Here is a 14,913-nt window from a genome sequence, read left to right as displayed (position 1 = left end):
CGGCTGCCTGCTTCCAACTCAGCCAATCCAAGAGCGGGGAGTTTCCCCGAGAGATGCTGGCTAGCCATTGTGTCTGCAGGCCAGTCACGCGGTCATTTCTGAGTCTAAAGCTGAGACAAAGCACAGACGATGCACACAGTTTCCTACTACTTTTTTTCAAGCAATCTGTGGCAGCACTGGTGGTTTTTTTCCAACTTCAGGTGGACAGATGCAAAGATAACATTTGTGCCCTAAAAAGAAGCAAACAAAGGCAGTTTAATATGTGGCACAAAACCTACTTTATTGTTCTGGTACATATATATTGTGTACAAATATTTTTCATTAGACCTTATAAGGCACCAATAGCATACAATGGAAGCTGTGGAATACGGTATAAATTGATACAAAGAAGGAAGTTAGATGGTGTACCCTTCAGGCACCAGTAATCAAATATTGTCAAAATTGAGCATCACAATCGTACCTATAATCACCACAGTATTGAATACTGGATAATGGGTGATGTGTTGTCTACCAGCTACATTGAGAACTCGGGGAAATTGAATATTTTAAATCCCATCCCTAGGTGATGTCCCACTGTACTGCCTTGTAGGAGAGCTCCAGTTTCACTGCCTGCTTTTACAGTTGGCTGCATTTACAGACCTGAAGACATAACAAAAGAATGGAAGGAAGACTGAAACCTCCCCTGTATGAGAAGGACAGCATATTTTCCACATTTTTTATTGGTTTTCATTTAGCTTCCAACAGCTGCTGCAAAATTACCATGAGCTATACTAACATGCAGCAAGTGTTACTGGCAACATCTGTCACTAGCACAGGAGACATCTCACATTAGTCTCAGAACTAGGAAACACTCAACACTTCTGACCTGCAAATGACACAGTGCCTAATTAACACGGCAATCGTGCGATCGTCTCACAAACTGGATGACCTACAGGTGTAAATGAGTATGTGTACCTGCATTTCACATGATTGCAGTCACATGTTTAATTACAAATACACCAAATAACATGTAAGTTGGTGAAGAGTTAAGGATCGGACGTGCTTTCAAACTCAAGGATAAGGACTCATCCAGTCCGTTTTGATCTGCTGTAGCCTGTGTAGATCTGTTGGAAAGCATCTGATCTCCGGCTCAGGAAGATCTTTTTTTTTTTTCTTCTGCTGCCACCTTTAATCCAAAGTGGCTCAGGAATCATGAAACTCTTTGTGACTTCCTAGTCTTTGAACCAGTGCATTAGCTGTGGATTCCAGACTCAGAAAAGGGCACGCTGACGTTTTAGAAAGACCTGCAAGTGCATCAGAGGGCGATGTAAATCAATCATGGAAAGGTTTAGTCCTAATTGGTATGGTCTTAAACCGTGCATGGAATGTGTCTATATCAGTTAATCCTAAATGCCAAGCTTTGTTGAGATCAGCCACAGAAGAATCTCACTCCCTGGTCCTGTTTAATTCCATGTTGGGCTGAAATCCTGGGAAGAAACATTGCTGAAATATTTTGATTCTCTTTCTTTTTTGGAAGACTTACACCTGGACCTAAAGTAGTGCTGCAGTTTTTGGTTGTATTTTGGTTCAGTTTTCTCTTTTCAATACCTCGGGCAATACAGCCTTACTTTGAATGTGAAAAACTAAGCTAAAGTATATATACATAGAGTATCTAAATATTTTCAATGATCAAGGATGTAAAGTAAACCAGCAATGAGATTCTGTGGCAGTTTGTTATTACTTATAAACTAAGAACCGTCATGGAAGATAACATGATATTTGTTAAGGGGAGTCGATTGAAAGAATGGCTACATCGACTTCCTCCATTCCTCAAGGACAGCGGTGCAGAACGGCATACTGTATCGTAGGGCGACTGATAACAGGGGCCGCCAATACATGCATCGGCGTTTATTGCAAGTGTTTGGTGAACACTGTGCAGTCCCTGGCTGAGCCCATTCATTGTCAATCACTCTTCCCCAGCCTGTATGCACCACACTTCACCTTTATGGACACATTATTGTGGTGTGAAAGTGCTGAGCTGGGAAACCAGAAACCAGAGATTGTTAATCAGTTACTGAACATGATTTTTTTTTATTTTCTTGGTGTTTTTTTTTTGGGGGGTGGGGTGCTGCCAACACAGCTAAATCACGATCACAAAAGGGCCACTGGTGCAAGAACCAAGACAATGCGGTGCTGCGGTTCATCTGCAAGCTAGTTACAGCACCCAGCGCCCTGGGTGAAGAGCCGTCACCTGCCCGGGAACAGAGGTCAGAGCTCAAGCTGTGGAACAGAATGAGCGTCCTGTGGGGAAGAGGAGCACTGCGGCCCGAAGAGGGCAGAGGGGGAACCAGTCCAGGCAGTCTTTCAATCTGCTGCAACGGCCTCGTCTGGCTTCCTCGCGCTGCTGGTTGAAGTGCTCTGGAATGCAGGGGCAAGGGTAGAAGATATATCTGCACACAGACCTGGACTCAAGAGGATATCAAAGCCAAGTACCCAAACCAATTGTCCTTTCAGCCACTGGCTGTTGGTTTCTCAAATCAACGTGTTATAAACGCCTCCTGAAGACACGACCTGATCTATTTGATTATGTCATCATTTGTTTCACATATCCTTACACAAATTGTGTTCTTCAGTAAGTCTTGATTTTCATTGATACTAAATACTTTCTATGGCTTTAGGTCATGTATAGTATACCTGATTTTCTTATTGAATTCATAGTGGTAAAGTCACAGTGTTACAGGAATTGATTAGTATGAGCTGGAAAAGAAAACATTGAGATCCTTGCATTCCCATGAAATAGTTTCCTCTCCCCAGTACAGAAACATATTTAGTTATGCTCCATAGTTCAGGTTCTGTATGATCTCTGTTTGGAAGCTGTGGAAAGGCCTGTAAAAAGGCCAATATGTTTCCAGTTTTACTTTCATGAGTCCCAAAACATCACAGATCTCTCTATGAAAGTCGGACCATAACCTTCCGCATTAAAAATACCCCCTTAAAAAGTCTTTCCTTGAAGAAATACAGAAATACTCCTTGAGGATTCCCTGTGATTTCACTTCAGACGTGTTTGTGAATGGTGTTCTTTGTCATAACTAGACTGCTAAAATTTCAGAATGTAAAGAAATTGCCCACTAATTATGTATTTAACGTATTCCAGTCTTGTAAAAACATATTCTGTGGCATTTCTCAGTGTGCAGTGGAGCCCTAGAGCTATGATTACGTGGATAATCCATATATAAACAGCGTAATAAGCTTTTTTTAAATCCTTAACTTGGGAAGGTAGTTACTTTTATGCATAATGAGGTGTCTTTTACCTAGTCACAAATATTAATTTTAAGCAGCTCATGCAATAGAAAAACGAACTAAAACTAAACTAAAAAGACATCACAATTCTTAGCCTACAAGTTGTTTTATACGCTATGGCCATTAAAATATTCAATTTGCTGTATCAAAAAAAAACAGAAGAAAGGGTACAATTAAAAAAAATATATTATTAGAACATATTATCTATCCAAATGATTTATTTTCTAACATTGCTTGATCTGTAAACCTCCTAATTCTTGTAAAGAATTATTAATGCAGTATTCATTTTTTTCAGCAAAATAGGCCAGAGCCATATGAATTCACAGTGTAAATTCATATTAAGTGGGGGTGGTTGTCCAGAATTTGATCTGTGAGATGTGACACAAAAACATGGCAGCCTCTTATCATTTCAACAGATTGCCTTGCCAATGACAATGTTTGCTCCTAGTTGTTACAGACCAGTGATTCACTCAAACGCATCAGAGATGGCACTTAGTGTTTTGTGATATTGCCATTTTCAGAGAATGCAAAGAATGGACAGACCGGAAACTTCTCTGAATGCCACATAAATGGTCAGCTCTTTTTTTTTTTCTTCCTTCCTTTCTTTCAAGCATCTGAAGTCAGCACTTAAGTCTTGGTGAGGTACATGGTAAGCGGAGCATGAAGGAAAAAGACTTTGTAACACAGAAAGAGTTGTCTGCAGGCTTTTTTAGCTTTTGTCAAGCAATTGAAATGAAAAGCACTCCTGGGAATTTCTGGGAAATAAAGCAAAGGGCTGGTTGGTTTGTTGCAGCAGCCTTTCTGTGCTTTGTGGGATGACATGGGCAGTCCACCAATTCTACACAGAGTTAGGAAAACTGAAATCACACAGAAGCAGGCTGAAATAGTTAATGTGAAGGATACATTTACCCACTGTGGGTAGGGTAAATTTGTGCAGTTCAATTTTAGTTTTCTTGGAAAATTGGCCTATAATTAGAGGGATGAAAGAATGATGGATTCTAACATTCAGAGTTAAGAATGATGTAATCGGTTACGGATTTTACATCTGCGGAGTGAACACGTATACGCGTAGTGTGAGTCTTCTGCGGAACAGTCACTGACATCACTGACACAATCAACGTGATACAGAGCTTGTACGGTACTTTAAGTATCCAGACTACCGTTTCTTTCTTAGCACATACAGGAAAGATCCATCATAAGGAGAAACTAGATTCATAACTATTTGGACCATGTGAGATTATTTAAATGTCATTACAATTTAACATCAAAGAGTACAGCTATTTTGAGACAACTCTAATGCTTTTAGAGTGACATATAAATATTTCCAAACAACATTTAATAATAACATTTTAGGGAAGCTTTAAATATTTAGATAAGCCTAAAAATGATTTATAATTTCCTTTCATCTTAAAATATCTTCAATATCTCTAGTTATTAAGATATCTCATAGTGATGTCCCTACATATACAAATATATTTAATGACGTCCGGTTAATTTTTAGATATGTATAATTCTCTTTAAAATACCCCCAGATGGGTATATATATTAACATACACCTCAGAATGACACCCTTTTCCTTTTCAAATTCACTTACAATACCTCAGTCATTTGTTCGCCTAAAGAAATATTTATTTTGTTTGGTAAGTCTCTTTTAGTATAGGCTTTCATACTATATTTAGAGATATATTAAAGATTAAATCTAGAATTATATCTCAAATACATGTATTGTCCTTTGACACTTAACACTTGACATTGTGTTTGTCACAAATTACTCTTTTATTAATCATAATTTGAAATTTATTTTAAAATAAATATTTAAATGTTTTAATAATTTGGTGATATCAGGATTAATTACAGGGATATTTAAACAGGAAGGCATAACTAATCCTTAAATTAATTACAATTACTCTCTGGAAAGAAGGCAAGTCAGTTTAAATTATCCCTAAATATACCAAAGGTTATTTTAAAATAACGTAAAAGTTTTGCGTTCCCTCACTTATATAGACTTACATACCTCCTATTGTAATTTGCATTAGTCTTTCAGAATTTCATGAGTTTCTCTCAGATCTTAGTTAGAATGAAGCAACATGTTTAGGGAAAACATGTAAATGGGAGCTTTGAAATTACACTTTTTATTGTAAAATCATACACTGGAAGATGAATTTTAATGATGAATGTTATGGATTTGCATAGACATTTTAAAAGACCAAAGTCAAACAGTTCTGTAAACTTACATTTTCCAAGTACGCTTTTTTGTAGGATGTACAATATCATCCCAGGAATTAACCCAGTGCTTTTGTTTTTGGAACTTGGACAAAAGCAGTGCTTATGACTTCATGTGAACCTTATAGCAATTGTTGTTTGTGAAGCTCTTATGTTATCTCTTTGTGACACAGAAAAGATTCATCCTGAGCATAATCAAAAGTTCTCGAATAAAAACATTGAAACTTTGCACAACACAGACCTTTAAAGTGCAACAGCTTTAACCAGGTTTGAAGTCCATATTGTCTTGGTGATGGAAATAAACCAATAAAGATACTTCCAGCTTCTACAGATAGTAAATTATGAGGGGTTACATGGTGATGCAATTGAACTATCAAGTCTATCACTGAGGGAAAGCAATCAATGTGCTTCAAACACTACAGGCTGTGCTGACCTGAATTTCACTGTGCCTGTCAGCTGTGCCAACTAGACAGTCCTTCTGTAAATACCTGTTTGAAATCAACAACTTTTCCCTTTTATTCTCCCTACATTTTGTTTTTTCTTCAAACCACCTTTCATGGCTTTGGACACAAGAGCTTAATTGCTGAAGCAGTGCTGAGGTCTATCTGAAGAATAACCTCCTAATTGATCTTTCTCAGAGCATCTTTTCTCCATCCTGTAGAAAAGGCGCTGATGTGCTGGAATGCGTGCTTGATGCGTGTGATCCGCCGGGGATCAGGGGTGGGGGTAGTACATGACTCTGCTGAATTCCATCTTCGGTGTCTTTTAGGACTCATGTTGTTAATCCGTTGAGACCCTTCCACAGCTTGAACTGAAAGCACAGCTATTGTCACTGTTTGCTAACTGATAGGACCTCTTAATTTCAAATACACCAGTAAATCTATCACCAAATGGACAGAATAGCATAAATATGTTTTCAGCATATATGCAGAATATCATAAATAAACATAAATCAGTTTAAAATGCGCCTGTACCATTACCAGTGTAATGCTTTACCAGACTCTCGCTTTACCAGACTAATGGGGGAAGCGCTGTCTGGAATTGCCAGCTTTTCCGTTTAATTACCAAGGAGATATTTCAAACCTAAAATACACATGATAATTTCTGAATTAAAAATGTCAGGGATAAACGGAGCTTTACCGGAATGGCAACAGACTACTGGAAGCTCAATCAATTCTTTATATCCTTGAGGCCCTTGGTCTCTGTGACTTGCCGACAGCTACTGGTGTCAATCTGTGTGTACACGATAAATTTGCCTTTGTGACGATCAATTTGCACACATTGCAAATCCAAGATCCTTTCCCTGCAGATTTTACATCTTATGTAGGCGTCTGGTGCTTGTATGCATGGGTATTGTCCTGGACTGGAAGCCAGAAGAAAACAACCTCAACCACATCGTGGGATACGACACCTTCATCTTGGATTAATTTATTCGGCTTCCTATGGAACGGAACAGATCACAATTCATCACCATAGATGAACCTTTTGTGGACAGAACCACCTATTAGCATATTTTAGCCCACGTCCACTCCTCTGGTCAGTGTTTCACTGGGGATTTGGGATTGACAGTTGACTCTGTCAATCCCTTTGAGGATCTGAGAATTCAGGTCCCCACACTGTCTTCTCTGTTCAATTGAATTCAGTTCAACTGAATTCTAAATGAAAGCTCTGGAGGACGTAGAAGCATATCAACCCTTTACTTCCACTTCTGGTTTTGTTAACAGAAGCACAGGTCTAGAAGACTAGGAGATTGTCCAACTACCCTGAAGGAAACTGAATTTGTCACCTAACCTAAAACCATGGAACGCCAGCGGAATTTGGACAAAGAACTTTTTCAAAAAGTCAGATATCCCTGGAAAACTCCCTCTTAGCCAAAACTTGCCCAGTTCCACCTGCTTTCACCCCCCACCCACTGCTGCCAGATCTTCAATCTCCTCTCAGCTGAACTGAGGCCCTAAACGCCAGCAATCCACTCTTGCACCCCAGAACAGCCAGAGCCATAATTTTGTTTGGAAACATCTTCAGCCCTTAAATTTAGCGAATTTAAGAAAAAAATATATTTCGTAGATATGAGCACTTGGCCCTGGTGATCTCCTTGAAAAGTGCCGTGAATGTCCCACACACAACCTGGATGTTGTTTTTCTTAGTAGAACCACATGGGCGAGATGGACTGATTGACCTTATTCTGTAACCATTCCTATATTCTTTCACAAGAACTGACAAACAGTTAAACTATTGCTATACCTATACTATAACTGCAAGTCCTCTTCTGTGGTGGAAGTAATTCTGGCTGCTCGTTTCAGCCCGGTACAGCATCCTCCACTTCCCAGCAAGGAAATCCTGTCCCTGCGACTCTGGCATTCTGAAGCCTGTCAGGTGTATATCTGATTGGACCTGAACCATCTGAAACACACTCAATATAATCAACCTAATACATACAGGACATAGATACTTTAGAACCCAAGTATTTATGGCCAATTCAGTGGGGATAAGTCCTTTCAAAGGAAGAGGGCAAACATCAAACCTCTATCTCCACACTGTAGCAAGGTCACTTAAGCACTTGCGGTGCTCAAAAATATTACCATATCTGAGCCTAGCTAATCCTCAGTCAAAGTTATGCCTTCTGTGTTGAAGCCATTAGAAAGGATTTGCTTTAAAAAACACAAAATGCAGCCTTTGATGATGTGAAAGCCACAGATGATGGGGGACTTCTTTGAAAGTGTGGGGGGCTGTCAGAGGCCTGTGTGGGAGGGTGCCCTGGTGGTTGAACATGATGCTCTGTTGATGACATATTACCACTCTAGAATAAGCCCTTTCCCCACAATGCTTTGTTTGTTCTTTTGATCCTGAAAGGCAGCACTGTTGTTGACAAAGTCTTTTTTTCTAAAACCAAATGTGGGTACTCTGTCCACATTCACTTTTTTCTTCTCCTTTGTTTTTTAAGGTTGTTTGCTTCATGTATCCTCTTAGCATCTCTTTCTTTAAGCTGCCAGTCGTGTATACCTGTCTTTGGAACTTGCACCTCCTCACTAACGCCTTGAACTGCTGAAGACAAAGCTCAATAGAAAGGATCAGAGCAGCTCAGCTGAGCCTTGGACTGAAGACTGACTTTCTTGGCCATTCCTCGTCCTGAGTATCTGCACTTACGTTCGGAAGGAAATGCATCCCTTACACACCAAATTGTCTGTCAATCACTCCCCCTGAATATCATGCAATTCATTCAATTGTTGATTTAGTCCTTTTGCAATATGCTGTTGCTTTTAAGTGTCAAATATACTGATCATGGGCCTGAGGCATGCATTCCAAAACGTGTTCTTGGATTTCATTTATTGGTCTGTTCCCATTGTGTTCAAGCTCAACGTCTTCGCCAAAAGGATCTTGGCCTTTGGGCTTGTACACAGCCCTTTCTCTGTTCCCATCATATCACCCCTCGTCATCTGTCTGCCCACCTGGTTTGGGGGATAGTATAAGTGGTTATAGCGGTTATTTTAACTCTCTCACTTTTGTTTAGCTAACCTGTACAATTTCATGTGAGGCAAGTACATAATACAGGGTTAGTCAAACTGCTGTCAACAACTTTGATATTTATGCTTCCGTTTGAAAGCTTTTTTGTCACAGCAACCCATGTAATTAATTTGTAATAAGCTGTCAAAGTTTCTAACAGTTACCTAACAATCCTTCGCCATCTACGGAGGAGACAACAAAACTTTAGTAATTTATACTTGTCAACAACATTTTGACTAACCCCGTATTTTTTTGTCATTTTTCAAAACAAAACAAACAAAATCATTCATGTGGAGCAAGTGCAAAATATTAACTAACATAACACATCATTTTTGTTTAGTAAGGAATAGATTAGTCCAGGTCATGTTCGTTCTGTGCGTTTCACACAATGTCTTCATAATACATTTAAACATAACAGGAGGCATAAAAAAGAAGTGCTGGTGAATTCAACTTCTGCTGACTTCAACTGAAGCCAACATCAAAACATGTTAACCCATGTCACCTTAACACCAGTCTTTACATTTCAGTGCCCCCTAATTATTTCTGGAGCCACATCTGATGAAAACAGCTGTTGCCTTATTTGAACCGTCAAACATCTGTGTCTCGTGCCAGTGCAGCTTTGAAACGGTACTTCTGGAGTAAAGAAAGACCTGCAGCCCTGTTGCTCCACCATTCTCCTCCTCTGATTAGATGGAGATCATCAAACTGTTGCCAACACCAGCAACCCACATTGCGAATTCTCGCACAACTACCGCCACCAGGAGTGGAAGGATCATCAAAAAGGTTTGTTCAGGCTCAGGACATATGATCTGTTTGAGAAAGATGATTATTTCAATCACTGGAAAAAGTAAGTTAAAATACCATTATCTTTAAATGGCTGTAACATTTTGTTTTTTCAACAGCTTGATTGATTCTAATACTGTAAGAATTTGGTACCATTATTTTGCTCTCCGTATAAGACATTCAGAAACAAAACCCTAAATTTTGTTGCCTAAATTTCCCAAGCCCAAGTTTCCCAAACCTACTATCTGCTTTAGTACTATTATGTTACACAGGAGTTGCTTAGTAAGAAATAAGTCTCCACAGCATACAGTATATAGACCTGGCGAACTTAAAGATCTTTTCAACATATTTATTTAAATGAGCCCTTTTTTGTATAATCTTTAACAAAGCATAATCATAATGGACTTTCAGATGTTGGATTAAATGAAGAACTGAAAATGAAAATACACAGGCCTCTCTGCATCATAAAAAGGCTGTGAAATATCAACACCCCAAAGAGAAACTGGCTCTGAATATTTCAAAGTTCAATTCAACATACGATGTAGTGTGTAGTCCTATTACAGAATTACACAAAATGGGACAAACACTCTATAGTAAAGTCCTACTCACAGAGTAAAAATATTTTTATGTGCGGAGACAAACAGCAAACGATGCAGGCAGGTCCTAATTTAGCCGATATCCTTTTCTCGTTAATATACAGAAGAGTGCAGTTAAACATTGTCCACAGAAGACTCCCCTCAGCTACTGTAGCTGGTCCTGAGCCACACCAATACCAACCAACTTCAGGACAGCACTGCTAACACCACAAATCAGAGTTAGCCAAATCACAAGCCAAACAACGCTACCACACCCGCTGGGACAAATACATGCAAGCACAACATAAAGCTGAATGCTAGCAAGCTCTAAACAGTCAATACACACTATCCAAGTATCTGACAGGGGTGAGAGGCAGCAAAGAGAAGCAAGACCTTGTGACCACAATCAGTGACCGCAGCCTACAGAAACCAGGCGACACAGGCAGGCCTGGCTGCCCAGAGAGGACAGGCTGTGCTCCTGCTGCCAGGATGGACAAGCAGAGTCAGATGCACTGATACACTATAAAACAGAGATTAGAGCAGCATAAAAAGCAAATCAGATCCCAGAATTCACACACCTGCCAGTATCAGAGCACGCTGGGAGGAAGGTGGCGGAAACCTAATATACCTGGCAGCATAGTATGTGATTTGTTATAGCCTGGGAAACAGAGAGTGAGCTTTTCGCGTAATATTAGTATGTCATTGTTCCAGTGTTTATAAATGTTTTGCTGCTTGTTATTGCTTTGGCAACACTATACAGTATGTACTTCATCATTCTTACCAATAAGGACGTTTGAATTTGAGTAAGTGTTATATTTTTTTTTTGCATTTTATCTGCAGGCTTTTCAGCAATAGATGACAAAGCCGCACTAGATCAGTGATAAGATACCGTGGAGCTACTGTAACTTCCTCCAGTGTTAGGTGTGCTATTTACAAAGCTATCGTAACTATCAGTGGCCAACTTTCACTCCTGTTTTTGTTTGCTGAATTAAATCTAAAAACTGCAATAATATACATGATGAAGTGACTATTAGTTGCAAAATTATTGTCATAATGTTTATATATTTATAAAAAAATGAAGACTTTTCATTCAGTGACCTTTGATTTGCATTATATGCATTTCCAGATTGAATTAATTAAAATATTAAATGAGAGACTAAACTGTTTTTAAAACATCCACACTCCATGTATTATTACACTGAGTATTCTTAGATAAACCTAAGAAATAATTTCAATGTAACAGGACACCGAGAATGTTTGAACTCGTAGGCCTTTAATCCTGTACTTGCAGAGACATCTTTGGAATTGTAAGCAAATTTAAGGGCACATGTAGGTGTTAAAAGTCATAACACTTAAAAATAGAAATCTGAGTATTATTAGGCTGTGTAATAATGACACCCTTAGATTGAAGATACTTTTAGAATGAGAAAAGTTTGCAAACTAAGTTGAGAAAAAGGAAAGGCATTTAAAAAAGTAGTGTGAACTCCATATTCCTGTAAAAAAATTAAACTTTGCTTGAATTGTCAAGTTGGTGTTTTGTGCAGTGTGTGAACACCTGTTATTTTAATTGACACAAGTTTCGACAAACCATGAGAGTAAATCACAAGTCTCTTGGAGTAGCATAGGGCTTTACCACATACGCTCCCTAATCTCAACTTCTGTTCAGAAAAAAGAACATGTTCTCAGCAGACTGGAATTTGTTTTTGTCAGATTCTTTATTTAGTAAGGGCAAGTCGCAATCTCTTAACTATAACTACTTTTAAATACATGTGTCACATATTCAGGGAGGTGTGTCTGGAGCACCCAGCCTCCAGCGGTTCAGCCTGGGGCACAGCTCAGCTCTTCTTGCCCAACTGGGCTCCTGAAGGTATCGGTCCAAAACCTGAGTGGGGCCGAGTGAAATACTGTAAGAATGCCAAAGAAAGAAACAATCTGACTCTGGCAAACATCAGCAAGCAGCAGATATTTATATGTTTTCTGGGGCAGAGGGCTAATTTACTTGTATCCCTGAAGACCTCAGATGTCATTTCACTCATTGTCTGTCTTAAAATATACAATTCTCCTTTCCAGAAACAACATTTGTACAATGGAATGCATGGCCAAAAGAACTTGAACGTATTGTTTTTTTGGTTCTGTTATGTCACATTTATTTTTCATTTGAAAACTGGAAAGTATTGGTGTGTTGAAACATTTTAACACAGGTTTAGTAGCTTTGCTAGAATTCATTTCCTTCTGTTATCTTGTATCTCTTCCCAATAACCTTTCAACCTTGCATCCCAAAGTTGTGGCTTAAATGTGACTACATATACAGTAGGAAAATCATCACACAAGGCGTATAAAAATACAGGGTCTGAACTAGAAAAATGGAAATCCTAAAACCAACAGGATAAAAAAAAAACAACTCAGGCTAAACTGAGTTTTCCAGTTTGATCAAACTCCCCCTGTATGTTGCATTCAGCTTTCAAATGAGGCTTTTTTTGTTTTTCAAGCCCCGGGTTTTTCTCAGCCTAACAAAGACAATGAGATAAGAGTTTGACAAAGAAGCCTTTGGGTCAACTGATGGTGATCAGAGGTGCTCTCTCTGACTTTCCCGACTGAATGACATCTGCGGTGGTCAGACTGCTTCCAATTGTCCTCCTGATCTTGCCTGGACATAGAGAGATGGCCACAATGGGAACATCAATGCCTTGATCCCTGCCATATCTTGTGTGAGCTCTCTTTGGTTAGCCTAACCTCGCCCATCTTGAATGTTTACCCAGCTAATGATTCCTTCATGAGGTTTTGTTAAAGTTAAGGGGTTTGATGGTGCAACTAACGATAGCACAATTGAGATGTATATCGGAGCGAAAAGCTGGATCACCTTGCATGAGTTAAAAATTTGCAAAGTAAAATTCACGGGTTAAACCACAAAATGCATTAGAATGTTTGGAAATTTACAAAACTGGGGAAAAATACTGAGACCTGTGTTATCAAATTGTAGTTCTTCAGGAAAGAAGATTTTTTTAGATGAATGCTTATAAAAAAAAGGTTGCTACTTGAGCTCATAAACAGCAGCAGATTTTAGGGTAGTGGTAAAATTATATTTACAGATATAATTGTAAGCAGATTTTTGTACATAAAAATGTTTGTTTTCTAAACAGAAGTTGTGTATTGTGTGATAAATTTTGCAGGGATTACAACACAACCTTTTACTTGTTTCCTCTCCTCCCTTGGCCAGGTTTAGAACTCAAAATAAAAACAACTGTTCACAAAAACAAATACGTTTTTTTTGTGCTGAGAGCAACTCAAACGCCAATTCAGAATATTATTTGTTCAGTTAATGGCTCAATTCAGCAATTGAGAGTTCAGCTAAATGTACTGTAAAAAGCCATTTGAGCTTTAAGTTGCGAAGTACAAGTTTGTTTCCTCAGTTTAGGCTTTCCAAGTTAAATGTAGTGAATTACATATTATGGTCATGCGTTCTGTTGAGGGTGAGGATTTCTACTGTTTTTTTTCCCTTTGCAGTGTCTCTTACCCGAGAGAAGTAAGTGAATACATTTTTATTTTACCTGTGGGAGAAGTCCCATCGCAACGTTGGTGAGCTTTAACCTTTGCAGAAACTTTAGTAGGTGTTTTCAGTGCAGAGCTCTTCAGTGATAATCCTCTGAAGTAGGAGCTTGTGAGAGACTTATTGTGTCAACACTGTCAATACTGTGAGAAGAGGACTGCAAGGTTCTGTCACTTTAACCGCCTCAGGATAGCCAATTAATGGCTTTAACACTTTCTGGAAAGCTCCAGCTACTGATGAGTGCCTGCTGTTGTTAAAGGCCATCAGATAAGGAACCTTTTGGCCTTAAAACTGCTATGTGTATAAATGCATGAGGGTTCCCATCGGTCTTACTGTGTGCTGAGAAGGTTCAACTTCACACTGAAGAAAACAAACATTAAAGAAGGGAAGGACAGACAATAAACACTACAGCTCTTTGAAGTGCTTGACTAGTTTGGTTCATTTATGATTAATCTCTCGTGTTCTGATGGCTGTGATTATCAGGAGATTGGTCGGGCCTACCCCTCTTCAGAATTAGCTTGATGTATTTTATGAAGAGATAAAAGATGTGAAATCAAATCCTACACTGGCAAGAAAATCATTTTTTTTCCTTTATCAGTTCAAATTGAGCCCAAGTGCCCCACCAAGACTGTGAGATCTTAGACAAAACTGGAAACCCTTTTTTATACAAAATATTCAGACGTGAACTTTGGTAGTTTATGATTCACCAGACATACAGGACTATGTTGAATTTATGGACAACTGTTTCTGTTAAAAAGTTTTAAAGACATGCTTAAAATGTATATGAATTGCCAACGATTTACCTTTCTGTCCACATTGTCTGTATTGATATTGTATATCAACAGCAAGCAAGGCGAGGTCATCCTCAAACAGCCTTTGCTTGCAATAGTCTGAGGGGTTGCAGGTCACAATGCAAGCAAGAGAACAAGTGACATGTATGTCACAAGTCATTTTGCCACACTTTTGATGACAGTTTCACGTTAATGACTGACCGTGAAATGG

General features: G+C 38.9%; 1 long non-coding RNA gene across 1 annotated transcript; it reads right to left on the bottom strand.

Moving 5' to 3' along the window:
• Positions 1 to 12,060: 12,060 nt before the first annotated feature.
• Positions 12,061 to 14,073, bottom strand: LOC138224328 (uncharacterized). Its single transcript, XR_011182788.1, has 2 exons — positions 13,913 to 14,073; positions 12,061 to 12,268 (listed from the first exon to the last, which is right to left on the bottom strand). It is a non-coding gene; the product is annotated as an uncharacterized lncRNA (long non-coding RNA).
• Between the last annotated feature and the right edge of the window lie 840 nt (positions 14,074 to 14,913).

Source organism: Lepisosteus oculatus, chromosome 19, assembly GCF_040954835.1.
Source record: "Lepisosteus oculatus isolate fLepOcu1 chromosome 19, fLepOcu1.hap2, whole genome shotgun sequence".
NCBI classification, from domain to species: domain Eukaryota; kingdom Metazoa; phylum Chordata; class Actinopteri; order Semionotiformes; family Lepisosteidae; genus Lepisosteus; species Lepisosteus oculatus.
Note: the sequence above shows the minus strand (reverse complement) of the source record. Positions and strands in the feature narration are given on the sequence as shown.